Raw genomic sequence first — 14,737 nt, forward strand, 5'->3', positions numbered from 1 at the left:
AACATAACTTGGAAGGTTATGGTGCCTTCAGTTAAGGTTCAGTAGTTAACACCTTCGGGCCGTCATGAGCAGCGCTTGAAATGGAAAAATAAAAGTGCAGGTACTCTGTGGTAGAGTACCTGCTTATTTCTGAGAAGTGCCTGTACTCTCCAATTAAAGGTATTGCCTTTCTCTTGAGAAGTGCCGGTACTCTCCTCCTCAAAATAAAAAAGTGCCGGTACTCCGTACCGGACAGTACCGGCCCATTTAAAGCACTAGTCATGAGGCACAGTGGAGCTGTGCTCATGACGAGCTGAGCTCGTCATAACTGCCGTGGAACGCCCACGCAGGGATAATTCCCCTGCTGTGCTGGGTGTTCCATTGAGCGGGCGTGATCATGACTAGCTCTGCTGTGCAACGTGACGAGCTGAGCTTGTCACAAGCACCGCGGCGCCGCACGCGGCCCCCCGCACCGTGGGGGAATTTGCCCCGCGGGGAAGGGGTTAATGATGCTGTTGCAGAGATCCTGGTGTAACAAGTTATAGTCCTTATAAGGCAGGTCACTGGGCTATGCACCTGCTGCAAACCAGTGGCGTAGCTAGACCTGGAGCTGCCCGTGGCGATGCTGCGAGCGCGAAGTAAGTCGTTTTATTTATTTAACATTACTTATCCCGTCGCTTGTCAAGCTCCTGCACCCCTCTGCCCACCCCACTGCTCTTACCTGTGCGAGCTGCTACCGTCCAATTTCTGATGGGCCTCTCGAGCATGGCACAGCACACATTTGTTAGTGCCTGCACCTTGCACCTGGGCACACAAGGGATGTTCCGGTGTGGCTGGATCCTCGTTGTGGCATATGAATAGCTGGCCCAGTCCAGTGGACTACCACTCTGCCAACAAATACACTAACAGAAATTCTTAAAATGTGCTAGTATGGTGGTTGTTTTTGTGAAACAGAAATGCGTTCTTGATGTCAACAGTGAACAGTGGCGGTTCCCCCATTTGGGCGTGGGGGCGTCGCCCCACTGCTTTCTCGCGGTGCGAGAAGGCAGAAACATAAATGGTAATAACTACCATTATGTTTCTGCTTCTCGCACTGCGAGAAAGCAGAAGTGCGCGGTTGGGGGTGGGTGGTCTTGCTTGAGGGCAGGGGAGAGTAGCTTGCCCACTATTGTTCATACTGACTGTTTGGACGGCCCTCGAGCAAGACCGCCCACGCTCCCTGTTCTCTATATATGCTGCTGCATGCCGCAGCATACACATAGAAAATGACCCGGGTGGGGCGCGGCCTCACCAATCACAACGCTGCCATTGCAGCGTTGTGATTGGCAGACGGGAGGGAGGGGACTGCCTTTCTTAATGACGAGTAGTAGAGCTGCAACCGGAATTCGAAAGCGCTGGACCAGACGGCAGGAAGCTGTGGTGGCGCAGGAAGGTACGTTTTTAAAACGTTTTTTTCTACCTTTACTCTAAAACTGCCCTTTGCAGTGGGTTCATGGTCTTTGCCTCCAGTTCTTTCCATACACATGTTTGAGGCTTTTTTTACCCATTTCTGCTGGTGCCTGGTGCCAGCCGCTGGCACAAGGCCTGGTGCCCGGACCTGTGCAAAGATCAGACTCCGGGCCTTCTGCCCTCTGGAGCCCCTGGTTAGAAAGAGGGCTTAAAACAAGCTGCTTTTTAAAGTCTGCAGTTAAACAAGACTACTTTTTGTGCCGAACCTGCTTTCCGATTCCCTTTCTAAACTGTGGCTCGTAATTACCGTATTTTATGTTTCCTGGAGCCCGCGTATGAAAACAATGCGAAACTGACCTGTCCAAGGAATGGGTAGGGGAGGAAATGACGAAAACAAGGTGTGTGAGCACAGTGTACCTAAAGCATGCCCTTAACACCAGAGGGATGTGGGGTGCTCATGGCAAGCCAGAAAGAATGAAATCATTAATTAAAATGGATGGAAAATGGATGAGATGCATTTTCGAAATGGGATTTAAAGTCCCGAAGCACAACAACCTTGGAATCCTCAATCTCAGTTTCAAACAATGCAGAGGATTGGAAGTCCAGGGCTTCAAGACCACTATTAGCGGTGTCCATAATTAAGTGAGCAAATACGCAGGGACCAGAAAAGGACCTGAACTTTCACAGTAAGGGTTTCTAGATTGGAACGACATTTTCCAAACATTTGGCCCCCACCAAGTCTCCCCGGATGATGAACATGCATCACAGAACGATCTGGAGTCAGACCCCTTCAAAATATCCGGAGTGCCATAGTGGAGCCATGTCTCTGTAAAATTTCTTAAATCACATTGCCATCCTTGAACTATGGAGAAGTATAACTTATCGCTGCCAATCATGCATTGACAAAGGTCTCACGCAGTAAAAACTGTGACTAATGTGAAGGCGGGAAGGGGGAGCAAGATTGTTCATTATATAGGCCCATATCAATTATGCTGAGAAGTTGCAAGGTTAGATGTTTCCATCTTCAGAGGGGCATCGTTGTGGGATGCACCAGTAAAGGAAGTTGGTAGAATTTCTCAGTGATATGAATTAAAGAAACACCCTTGGTAAAAAAACATACATACCCAGATGCCAGTTTTTGTCAGTGGGTTCACCTAGGTGGGTTCAGCTAGGAAACAGTATGGTAGCACCATGCGCTTACCTCTAGGGGCGCTGCTGTTGCCTCTTTATTCCTGCAAGTTATGTAAAAGACAGCCAGCACAAGGGAGGAGATGTGATAAAAGACAGCAAACACAAGAGAGGAGATGTGATTAAAGGCAGTCAACACAAGAGAGGAGATGCAATAAAAGACAGTCAACACAAGAGAGGAGATGCGATTAAAGACAGCCAATGCAAGAGAGGAGATGCGATAAAAGACAGCCAACACAATGGAGGAGATAAAATAAAAGACAGCCAACACAAGGGATGAGATGCAATAAAAGGCAGCCAACACAAGCAACCAAAGTCGTGGCCAGTGCAACTAAGGCGATGTTCACGTTGATAAACAGAATCCAGCCAGTCGGTTGGTGCATCAGTATATGTAGAATAAACTCATTAAAAGTGTCCCCATTTACAGCCAATGGGGTTCTAGGTTTTTAGAGTATGCATGACGGTCAGTTTGAGTCAACGTGTGCTTTGAAAGGAGAGTTATCCGACATTATGATGTCATAGGATTGTGTAGATTTGTGAGTAGAGTTATGGAGAAAGTAAATAGAACATTCTGATGTTAGAGTGAGAGAAAACCAGACAGGTCATTGCTTTGTCAGAGGGTCATGGAACAGAACATTGGGATGTCAGGGTTAGAGCAAAAGGCAAGGGGCATTGTGATGTCAGAGGGTGGAGACACATGTGATGCGACGAGAACATTGTGCTGTCCAAGTGTGATGGGTCATGGAACAGAACATTGTGCTGTCAGGGTTATAGGAAACGAGACAGGGCATTGTAATGTCAGAGGGTGATAGGTTATGGAGACAGGACATTCTGAATGGGTCATGGACAGAACATTGTGATGTCGAAGGGTTATGGGTCGTGGAACAGACCATTGTGGTGTCGAAGTTATGGTAAACGAAACACAGCATTGTGATATCCGAGGGTTATGGTCATGTGAACAGAACATTGTGTTTTGGGGCTATGGGAAACAAGACCATGCCTTGTGATGTCAGTGAGTTATGGCACTCTGGTTTAGATGGTGTACTGTGGCTCACTTTATCAATCTTGTTTAGGAATGAGCATCGTTTTTATTCTGCAATCAAGATTTTGCTAAACCTTTAATTTTCGAATTGCAGTGCGAGCCTGTGGTGTTTGTGTGTTTCCGTGTGTGTGAAAGAGAGAGAGTGTGGAGAGGGAAAAATTATATTTTTTCAGCGATATGTATGCTCTATCACGGTAGGGGTTCTGGTGACAAAGTACACAAAGATGGCTTTTTGTATTTGTTATACTGCATGTTTATTTCAGGTACTATTAGCTTTAATAACGTACGTGTCTTCCGCAGAATAATGTTTATTGAAAACAGTATGTGAAACACTGGACAGTGCGGTTTGGTTGCAATTAGTAACAATACCAACATGTTCAGTTATGTTAGTCACAAGGTGGAGTTTTTCTGAATACTTTGAGACACCCATCTGTAGAAGATGGAGCATTTTTGGCAGGCCTTTGTCACTGAGCACTTGAAATGTTGTTCTTATGGTGGCAGTAAAATCACAGAAGACAGGATGCCTGGTCTGACAGCGTCATTGTGCAGGTCAGGCGCAGCACTTTGTTCAGCCACTCATTGGTATTAACACTGGCGAGGTGAAAGTGGACATCTGCAAATTAGTCAAGAGGGGTTTATGTGACTTCAAATTTGCTTGAAAATGCACCATTTGTCCACTCTTTTCATATTTTTCTCAGGGGATGTTAGGGCTCGCTCGCTACGGTGCAGTATGACAATCATTTTACGCTTCACCAATTTCAAATGTCACCAGCCGCCACTGACAGTGAAATACAACCAGCTTCAGTTTTTGCTGCATGTCGTAGTGGTACTTGGTTAGAACAACTTGGTTGCTGGCATGCAACATAGTATTTTATGTAGGAAGCCCTGGGTGCTCATCACAGTAAATTGATAAACATCTCTTTCATGTTAAGAATCAGGAGAACAGTCAATATACAGTTTTTTAAAGTATGGTTTCATTCATATCCACAATATTTAGCTTAGGAATTTAGGTCCTAATAGGGCCAAGCGGATGGCCAGTTACGCCCTAAAACAAGGGACACTGAAATTTTGCGATTCTGCTGTTGTGGCCTTTTCTGAATAATTATGGATTTGCCACATTTGCTGTACAACCCATCATCTGCTGCATTATTCATACAAACAAAAAAATGGTTGTCTATAGCTTAAACAGATTAAAAGTTACACACAAAAAAAGCAGCGATATGTTACCTGCAGTAGAAAGCCGTTTGTAAAGATTGGCTGGTCAACTTTAAATAGCTTATTGCTGCATTTGGGTGTTAAAGTAGTACTAATGAAGTGAAACCTTTGATAAGGCAGTGTTAACATGGGTAAAAATAACAAAATATTGAAGTACCACCATACCAACATGTGCTGCATTATGCCACATATTTTAATCAAACTTACTGAATAATTTGGTCCTCTCCTGCCACATAGTTCCAGTGGCTCTGTCTGAAACCTGGGTTACACAGTCTGGAAATTCTTGCCATTCTGTGTTCCACCCCTTTTGGTAAGAATAGGGCCTTTGTATTCTGACGTACCTGTGTTCTTCTGCCACCTTGTGGCTAAATCTAGGGCGTTTCGCTATAACCTCATCGCTGCGGCGGCTATTCCGCCGCAGCGCTAAGGGGGCGGGGGGCCGCGCGGCGCGCACATGCTGGTGACGGAACCGCTCCGTCACCAGCCGCGGTTGAGCTGTGCTCATGACGGAGCGGTTCCGTCATGGCCCCGCCCGCTTAATAGAACGTGCCGCGCAGGCGCGAAATCAGCGCCACACAGGCGCGTCGGGCAGGCCATGACGGAACCGCTCCGTCATCAGCACAGCGCCACCGCGGCTGATGATGGAGCGGTTCCGTCATCAGCATGGAAAGGGATAAACTTTGGTTAGCTCAAAAGTGGAAGTGTATTGTAGGAGAGTAGGGTCTGCAATCCTATGATCACCCAGATTTTTGCTTTTTGCTGCACTGGTTTACGACTTTCCCTGGCTGTGGGCCTGCTAATCAGACCCACAGCCTAGCTGTTCTCTCTATCCAAATTGTACTCAGGTACTGAATTGGCACTGGGCCCTCTCCAAGTCCCTGTACCCAGGGCTGAGGTGTACCCAGAAGTCTCCCAGGGGCTGAAGCATGTATTATGCCACCCCTGGGCTGACTAACTAAACTGACACAACTGGCTGCACGACAGCTGGGGCAAGGTGGTGTACTCACCCTTTGCTTTAGATATAGTATACCTATATCTAACCCTAAAATGGACACACAGATCTCCTATCAGTCACTCCTATGGCAGGCCTTAACAATCCTGAAGGCAGAGTGCTTGGAATCGTGTGAGATGGTGCTCTGGCATGAGCTGAGCCTGTCTGCGGCTTTCGGGATCCATCCCTTAGCCGTTTCCATGATATCGCATACCATATACTCTTAAGTGCATTATAATCCTCGCGGTTATATGCCAACTCTGGTATCGCTTTATCAAAACATGTCGAGTAAGGTGTCATATGAATTGGAATACTAACCCCTCGCCAATTCTGGCGACGGGGTTAACATTCCACCCTTCTAGAGGGACACGACATGTATGTAACCCCTAACCCCGGTTAAAGTCAAACAGAGCCTCAGCTCCACAAAATGGATGCTGCCACCGAGACACAAGTCTGCCCTCCTGCTGCTGGGAGTCCTCCCAGAGCAGGAGATAAGGACAAAGGGTTTCCTGCCAGGGGCGGTGCCAGCACCGTCCCAGACAGGGTTTTGTGTATTGTAGGTAGGCAGGGCTTTAGAGGAAGGTGACTGCACGTGGCACCCCGGTGCTCACTGTGCATAGGCTGGCTGGAACCAGTTCCAGGGTCACTCCAGACCCTGTGCTGGGGAAAAGCCCGCCAAGGAAGTGGGTGTAACCACCCCCCTCCTAGTCCCACCCCTAGGGCAGGACTTAGTCGCGTGCCAGCCCCTTTTTACAGGATAAAGGTAGGAACTGGCCCCCTTCCAAATCAGATCATCTTTGAATCCTGAAACTACTTTCCACGAAAGGAACTCAAGACTTCTTCCTAAGATTTCTCCCTTGTGACTAAGGAGTAGTCACCCTGCATCCGCAGGCACCATCTTAAGAACACTGCGGTCTGCTGCAAGTCTCTCCTCCGGATCAAGACTGCCCAGCTCGACGAGAACCGGCTTCCCTGGCACCTCTGACCTCTACCTACATCATCAGTCACGCTGAGATTCGTGGGTGTGACGAGACCTCGAGGGACCGGCCATCTTCAAGACTGCACGACTTCTGCACAGCAAGCCCGCCGAGTAATTTCCTGGTGAGTGCTTTGGGGTCCGAGAAGCCCCGACCCTGAGCAGCTCCAGCACCGAAGAGTAGCCCCCCAGCATCTCCACGATCGGCGTGGGGCCCTTCTGCTTTTTGCTGCTCACCGCGTTGTTTGGCTACTAGCCCGCTGGCTTGTGGCCTCCTGAACGACGCCCGACGACATCACTGCTGCTAGTCTGGTTGCTCCAGACTGGCCCTTGCTCCCTTCCAGAAGAGGAGCACTCCGGACCCTCCTGGTCCACCCAAGATGCCATTTTGAGTCCACCGCGTGGGCTTGAATTAGCCAAGGCTTGTTGCCCAATCCTGGGTAACTTCGACGCCGACAGCTTCATCCATCGTGGGACAGCTCGCCTCTCCATCCTGGTCGCCGACAACGCCTCCTGGTCCGTGAGATCTGCAGAGCCAGCGTCGCCCACTCACCTAGTCGAGGTGACTTCGCCCGGTGCCATCCTGGTGCCCACTTAATCACTGGCTAGTGATTCAAGAACTTGGTCCCCTCTGCTTTCAGGTTTTCTTCTTCCTTGATCCAGGCTTGGATCCATCGAACTTTCCTTCACTGGTCGCCTGCCAGCAACTTCCTTCTTCCAGGCTCCTGGTCCGGCAACGAGATTCCCGACGTCTTTTCAGACCTATGCAGCTGCAGCCCCTGGGCTAGGTAACTTCGGCACTTCGGTGTCCCAGAATAGCCTCACTATCCAAGGGTCAGGATCCACTGTCGTTTTCTCCCTACCAGGTCGGGTTCGCCCGTAAACACTAACTTTGTGAATTCTAGCTCCCATAGACTTTGTCCCGCATCCCGCGTGAGAGTGCACACTCTGCACCCGAGTCCCCTGGGCCTCCTAGTAGTAATCTAACGATTCCCTAGTCAAGTCCTAGCGATTCCAAAGCCTATTAGTACTGTTACTTACCTGCTAGTAATTCGCATTCCACTTTTAGAATATATGGGTTTTCGTGCCCCTCGGGCATTTGTGTATAACGTGCTAACTTAAGTATTTTCGTAAGAGTTTTGTTGTGTGCCTAGCACCCTGTCCTCATAAAGAGTACAGGGTTGTTGTGATTCTAATAAATACATTGTTTATTTTCATAACACTTGTGTGGTGTCCTTTCACTGGGTGTTCAAGGGGTAATGTGATGGTAAAACAGCTGGCTTAACACGCCCTCTAGAGTCTTAGCCTTAGACTGCTCGTATCCATGCTACTAGGATAGCTGGTCTATAAGGTTGACTTACAACCAATCATCAATAAGGGTTGTTTGGACTGATATATAGTGATCACTAGAATAGTGAACACTGCACATCAGGCCAACTTCTCACATTGGTGAGCAGCGGTTGGGATTTGAGCTTGCTGTTGTTTTACCACACATGCCCTAAGAATATCTTGTGAAAGATCACATAAGTACTAAAGGTACATATAACTTAGCTTAGAATACTCTGAGTTCTACTGAACCAGCTGTTGTAGCTCCTAGGGCCTAGCACACCCTAAACTACAACTCTAGCAAGGGATCAGTAGGCAAACATATAGTGTAGGTAAGTGCACCACTTACACCTCACTAGAAAAGCATGTCTACCCAGGGAGATTCTACTGAGACTCCCCTGGTCAGTGTTGACCCTCCACAGGTCACTTCAAGATATGCAGCTCTCAGTTTCCAGGAGATGAGACAGATCTGTGTCTCCAGAAAACTGAAGCAGGGGTCTAACCCCACCATTCCCTTTCTGATAGGTCTCTTAGAGACATATGATGCCAGAAAGCTTTCTCAGTTACATGAGAACATGCCAGCCTTAGAGGGGACCTCTGGGGATCCAGACCTCCCCAACACTGCTACTGCAGTTGAGGAGGAGGAGGATCAGGAGGAACTCTCTGGGGATGAGGTAGACAAAGGTCTTGAGGTAGTCAGAAGGCTAACCAGGGCCAACTTAGACTTACTTGGGCTAGGATCTGGGGGACCCCCAGTACTAACCCGAAGTGGGCCTAACCTTGGAGTTAGGAGAGATAGATCTCTTTCTAGGGACTCCAATAGATCTCTGCACTCTAATGCCTCTTCTCAGGGGAGAAGGAATCCTCCACAGAGGAGATTTACTTCCCCTCAGAGAAAGGAGCATGAAGCTAGGATGAGACAAGCTGAACTGAGGATTGAAAGGGAAGAAATTGCCCTGGCCAAAGAAAAGCTTGCCCTGGCAAGAGAGCAGCAGATGAGTGGGTTAGCTCCCACTGGTGGCAGCAATCTCCCAAGAGATAGAGAGAAGGGTTTAGACACTAAACACCTGACTAAAATAGTGCCCCCCTTTAAGCAAGGGGATGATATCCAGAAATGGATGGCTGCTCTGGAGAGGGCCTGCACTGTGCAGTGCATTCCCCAGAGTCAGTGGGCAGCTATACTGTGGCTCTCCTTTGATGGTAAAGGTAGAGATAAGCTCCTCACTACAAGAGTAGAGGATGCTAACAATTACCAGGTCCTGAAGAATACACTGGTTGATGGGTTTGGTTTAACCACTGAGCAGTACAGGTTGCTGTTCAGAGACACCCAGAAAACTCAGTCTCAGGACTGGTCTGACTTTGTGGATTGTGCCACTAAGGCTTTGGAGGGCTGGTTGCTGGGTAGCAAGGTTACAGATTACACAGGATTGTATAATCTAATGATGAGAGAACAAATTTTAAACAATTGTCAGAACCAGTTGTTGCACCAGCACCTTGTTGCTTCAGATCTGACCTCTCCCCAAGAATTGGGAAAGAAGGCAGACAAATGGGTCAGGACAAGGATCAAGCAGAACCAGAACCAGAACCAGGGTGGTCAGAAGAAAGCAGACCAGAAGGGTAATGCTAAGAATGAGCAAAATGACCAGAAGTCTTCACCAGGTCCCCAACAAACCAAAGAGGGTGGGGGTCAGGCTTCCCAGAAGAAGAAGACTCAAGAAGGCCAGTCAAAAAGGTGGTGCCAGTACTGTAAAAGTAAATCTCACTGGTTTAGTGAGTGCACCAAAAGAGGAGGACAAACTCCTGCCACTACAGCCCCTAAGGCAACTGCACCCCCTAGTACAGTCAGTAGTGGTAGTGTACCTCCCAAGGCATTAGTTGGGTTAACCTTGGGTACTGAGGGGTCTGACAACTTAGTTGGCACACTCACTCAGGCTGTCCTTGTCTGTACAGGGGATGTGGATATGTCCCCTGAAATAAGTCCCAATAGTTAGGGCAAATACAGGCAGACACCTTTGATAAATGGCAAAATGGCTCAGGCCTATAGGGACACTTGTGCCAGTGTCACCATGGTGACACCTAACTTTGTGGACCCTGGACAGATCATGCCAGGTACTGATTTCCTGGTGACCAATGCCAGCAATGTCACTACTAGTCATAGTGTGGCAATTGTGGCTTTCTCCTGGGGTGGAGTGAAGGGACAAAAGAAAGTTGTAGTCAGTTCAGACCTCCCAGTTGATTGTTTGTTGGGCAATGATTTGGAGTCATCACAATGGTCAGAAGTGGAGCAGAGGACTCACATGGAGATGTTAGGCTTGCCAGCACATGTGCTTGCTGTGACTAGGTCACAGGCCAGAAAATGCCCCACTGAACAGGTGCTGGATCCTGAAATTATGGACCAGACACCTTCCAAGAAGAAGAGCAGTAAGGGTAAGGCTTTGCCTTCCCCCTTACCCCAGGTTGAGGATCAAGTCTCTGAGGAGGCTGATCTGAGAGAACTGAGGGAAACTGAGCCTAAAGAGCTTGAACTTGATCAAGTTGAGTTTCTGGGCTCAGGGGGACCCTCCAGAGCCGACCTGGGGAAGGAACAGTTGAGCTGCCCTTCCCTTGAACCCCTCAGACAGCAGGCTGCTGCTGAGGCTGCAGGGAATGCCACAGGTGCCCACAGGGTATACTGGGAAGATGGACTCCTGTACTCTGAGTCAAGAGACCCCAAGCCTGGTGCAACCAGGAGGCTGGTCATCCCCTTGTCTCTGAGAGGTTTCCTTCTCACCTTGGCCCATGAGATTCCCCTTGCAGGTCACTTAGGTCAGACAAAGACTTGGGACAGGCTTGTCTCACACTTTCACTGGCCCCATATGAATGAGAATACCAAGGAGTTTTGTCGCTCCTGTGTCACTTGCCAAGCCAGTGGTAAGTCAGGTGGCACAACAAAGGCCCCCCTCATACCACTACCTGTGGTGGGGGTTCCCTTTGAAAGAGTGGGGATTGATATTGTTGGTCCAATGGAACCCCAGACAGCATCAGGGCACAAGTTTATACTGGTGGCGGTGGATCATGCCACCAGGTATCCTGAAGCTATTCCCCTTAGGACCACTACAGCACCTGTAGTGGCAAGAGCCCTAGTTGGAGTGTTCTCCAGAGTGGGTTTCCCTAAGGAGGTCGTTTCTGACAGAGGTACAAACTTCATGTCAGGATATCTGACTGCAATGTGGAAGGAGTGTGGTGTGAACTACAAGTTCACCACCCCCTACCACCCACAATGCAATGGGCTTGTTGAGAGATTCAACAGGACCCTGAAAGGGATGATTCATGGACTACCTGAAACTCTTAGGAGAAGATGGGATGTCCTGATCCCCTGCCTCTTGTTTGCTTACAGAGAGGTCCCACAGAAGGGGGTTGGCTACAGCCCTTTTGAGCTTCTGTATGGACATCCTGTAAGAGGACCCCTGTGTTTGGTGAAGGAAGGATGGGAGAGACCTCTCAAAAAGCCTGCAACCAACATAGTGGACTATGTACTTGGTCTCCGCTCCAGGATGGCTGAGTACATGGAAAAGGCATCTAAAAACCTTGAGGCCAGCCAAGAACTTCAAAAAGCTTGGCATGACCAAAAGGCTGTTCTGACTGTGTACCAGCCAGGACAGAAGGTGTGGGTGCTGGAGCCAGTGGCCCCAGCAGCTCTGAAAGACAAATGGTCTGGGCCCCACACCATCATTGAGCAAAAGGGAGAGGTTACCTACTTGGTGGACCTTGGAACTCCCAGGAGCCCTCTCAGAGTGCTCCATGTTAACAGGCTCAAGGCATATGTTGACAGGAAGGACATGAGCTTGCTCATGGCCACAGATGAGGGACAGGAGGAAGAGAGTGACCCTCTCCCAGACCTGCTCACTCAGAATCCTGATGATGGATCAGTTGATGGTGTTGTCTTTTGTGGCAGCCTCACTGAACATCAGCAACAGGATTGCAGGCAAGTCTTGCAATCCTTCAGACATATGTTCTCTCTGACACCCAGCCAAACTGATTGGTGTACCCATGATGTTGACACTGGAGACAGTCTGCCTGTCAAGAGTAAAATCTACAGACAGGCTGATCATGTTAGAGACTGCATCAAAACTGAAGTGCAGAAAATGTTGGAGCTGGGAGTCATTGAGCCTTCAGATAGCCCTTGGGCTAGCCCAGTAGTTCTAGTGCCAAAGCCTCACACCCAGGGTGGTAAGAAAGAGATGAGGTTTTGCGTAGACTACAGAGGCCTCAATGCAGTCACTAAGACTGATGCCCACCCAATACCAAGAGCAGATGAACTTATAGATAAATTGGCTTCTGCCAACTTCTTAAGTACATTTGATTTGACAGCTGGGTATTGGCAAATCAGGTTAGCTGAGGAGGCCAAACCCAAGACAGCATTTTCTACCCCTGGAGGGCATTATCAATTTGTGGTAATGCCCTTTGGACTGAAAAATGCACCTGCCACCTTCCAAAGGTTGGTGAATCAAGTCCTCACTGGGCTGGATGACTTCTGTGCAGCATATCTAGACGATATTGCTGTCTTTAGCTCCACCTGGGAGGATCACCTGGTCCACCTGAGGAAAGTGTTAGAGGCCCTGCAAAAGGCAGGCCTCACTATCAAGGCCACAAAGTGCCAGATAGGGCAGACACAGGTTATGTACCTGGGCCACCTTGTGGGTGGAGGCCAGGTTCAGCCACTGGAGAGTAAGATACAGGCCATCAAGGACTGGACTCCTCCAATCACCCAGACTCAGGTTCGAGCTTTCTTGGGCCTGACTGGGTACTATAGGAAGTTTGTCAGACATTATGGGTCCATAGTGACCCCTCTTAATGACCTGACAAGCAAAAAGATGCCAAAGAAAGTTCAGTGGACAGCAAGCTGTCAGAAAGCATTCAATGACCTAAAGCAGGCCATGTGCACAGCACCTATCCTAAAGAGTCCAGATTACTCCAAGCCATTCATTGTCCAAACAGATGCTTCTGAGTTGGGTGTGGGGGCTGTTCTGTCTCAACTGAATTTTGATGGTAATGATCAGCCTATTGCTTTCATTAGTAGGAGGTTGACACCCAGAGAGAAAAATTGGTCAGCTATTGAGAGGGAGGCCTTTGCTGTGGTCTGGGCCCTGAAGAAGCTGAGGGCCTACTTGTTTGGCACTCACTTCACCATTCAGACAGACCATAAGCCCCTCTTGTGGCTAAATCAGATGAAGGGTGAAAACCCCAAACTGCTTAGGTGGTCCATTGCCCTACAGGGGATGGATTTTACAGTGGAGCATAGACCTGGTACTGATCACAGCAATGCTGATGGGCTCTCCAGGTATTTCCACTTAGAGCAAGAAGACTCACCTGGTCAAGGTTAGTTTATTGTCCCAAAGTTTGGGGGGGGGGTCATGTAGGAGAGTAGGGTCTGCAATCCTATGATCACCCAGATTTTTGCTTTTTGCTGCACTGGTTTACGACTTTCCCTGGCTGTGGGCCTGCTAATCAGACCCACAGCCTAGCTGTTCTCTCTATCCAAATTGTACTCAGGTACTGAATTGGCACTGGGCCCTCTCCAAGTCCCTGTACCCAGGGCTGAGGTGTACCCAGAAGTCTCCCAGGGGCTGAAGCATGTATTATGCCACCCCTGGGCTGACTAACTAAACTGACACAACTGGCTGCACGACAGCTGGGGCAAGGTGGTGTACTCACCCTTTGCTTTAGATATAGTATACCTATATCTAACCCTAAAATGGACACACAGATCTCCTATCAGTCACTCCTATGGCAGGCCTTAACAATCCTGAAGGCAGAGTGCTTGGAATCGTGTGAGATGGTGCTCTGGCATGAGCTGAGCCTGTCTGCGGCTTTCGGGATCCATCCCTTAGCCGTTTCCATGATATCGCATACCATATACTCTTAAGTGCATTATAATCCTCGCGGTTATATGCCAACTCTGGTATCGCTTTATCAAAACATGTCGAGTAAGGTGTCATACGAATTGGAATACTAACCCCTCGCCAATTCTGGCGACGGGGTTAGCATTCCACCCTTCTAGAGGGACACGACATGTATGTAACCCCTAACCCCGGTTAAAGTCAAACAGAGCCTCAGCTCCACAAAATGGATGCTGCCACCGAGACACAAGTCTGCCCTCCTGCTGCTGGGAGTCCTCCCAGAGCAGGAGATAAGGACAAAGGGTTTCCTGCCAGGGGCGGTGCCAGCACCGTCCCAGACAGGGTTTTGTGTATTGTAGGTAGGCAGGGCTTTAGAGGAAGGTGACTGCACGTGGCACCCCGGTGCTCACTGTGCATAGGCTGGCTGGAACCAGTTCCAGGGTCACTCCAGACCCTGTGCTGGGGAAAAGCCCGCCAAGGAAGTGGGTGTAACCACCCCCCTCCTAGTCCCACCCCTAGGGCAGGACTTAGTCGCGTGCCAGCCCCTTTTTACAGGATAAAGGTAGGAACTGGCCCCCTTCCAAATCAGATCATCTTTGAATCCTGAAACTACTTTCCACGAAAGGAACTCAAGACTTCTTCCTAAGATTTCTCCCTTGTGACTAAGGAGTAGTCACCCTGCATCCGCAGGC

General features: G+C 49.0%; 1 protein-coding gene across 4 annotated transcripts in view; it reads left to right on the forward strand.

The window, feature by feature from the left end:
* CDC14A (cell division cycle 14A) overlaps positions 1-14,737 on the forward strand; it is a 436,445-nt gene that overhangs the window by 272,463 nt on the left and 149,245 nt on the right. The window lies entirely within an intron of this gene.

The sequence above is a fragment of the Lissotriton helveticus genome, chromosome 1_1 (genome assembly GCF_964261635.1).
Source record: "Lissotriton helveticus chromosome 1_1, aLisHel1.1, whole genome shotgun sequence".
In the NCBI taxonomy this organism is placed as follows: Eukaryota; Metazoa; Chordata; class Amphibia; order Caudata; family Salamandridae; genus Lissotriton; species Lissotriton helveticus.